The following is a 725-nucleotide window of genomic DNA, read 5'->3' as shown; positions in this document are numbered from 1 at the left end:
CCCTGTGGGGTTTGCAATGGACTGGCGTGGAGCAACACCCCACAGGCTGTCGGGACTGTATCAGTGAAGTTCCCTTTATTAGTTTTCACATTTCCTAGACCTAGTCCTACAGGGCCCCCTGGGGCTGGATGACGCTTCCGCGACAGAGCCGTCACTAAAGGAATCACTGAGCACTAGAGAATGGGCCCTAGGAGGCTGCGAGTGTATTCAGCAAATTTCTGGGCCGCACGGCCTCTCCAAAATGCCCCCAAAGTGAACGTCACCCAGGCGCAAGGTCTTTTTTCTGAAGCCCGCTAGACCGTGAGAAAGTCCCGGTAACCTAAAGCCCGCGCAGCTCCTCCGGGGCTGCAGCCACCGTGCCGCCCACACAGCGTTTCCTCCCTGGAGGCGGGGGCGGGGCCGGCGGGCACAGGTCAGCCCCGCGCCAGGCGGCAAGGCGGGTGGCCGGACCCCCACCTGCCTAGCGCGCTGGACCAGCTGCTCTGCAGAAGCCTAGAAGCCACCAGGTTTAGTCGGATCTCAGAGTACACGCAGAGAAACGCACTTCTGTGCTGACGCGGTACCGCGCTTCCGGGCCGGCGCCCAAGGCCGGAAGTCTGAGGCCGGCAAGGGGCGTCTGTGGTGGGGTGAGGTGGGCTGCAGGGGAGAGAGCAGCGGGGACCGTCAGGGGGCGCTGCGGCGCGAGGCGGGGGCGGGGCGGGGCGGACGCGCCGTCCCGCCCCTTC

The sequence above is a fragment of the Manis pentadactyla genome, chromosome 18 (assembly GCF_030020395.1).
Source record: "Manis pentadactyla isolate mManPen7 chromosome 18, mManPen7.hap1, whole genome shotgun sequence".
Taxonomy (NCBI): domain Eukaryota; kingdom Metazoa; phylum Chordata; class Mammalia; order Pholidota; family Manidae; genus Manis; species Manis pentadactyla.
The sequence above is the reverse complement of the archived record's forward strand: the minus strand, read 5'-3'. Positions refer to the sequence as shown.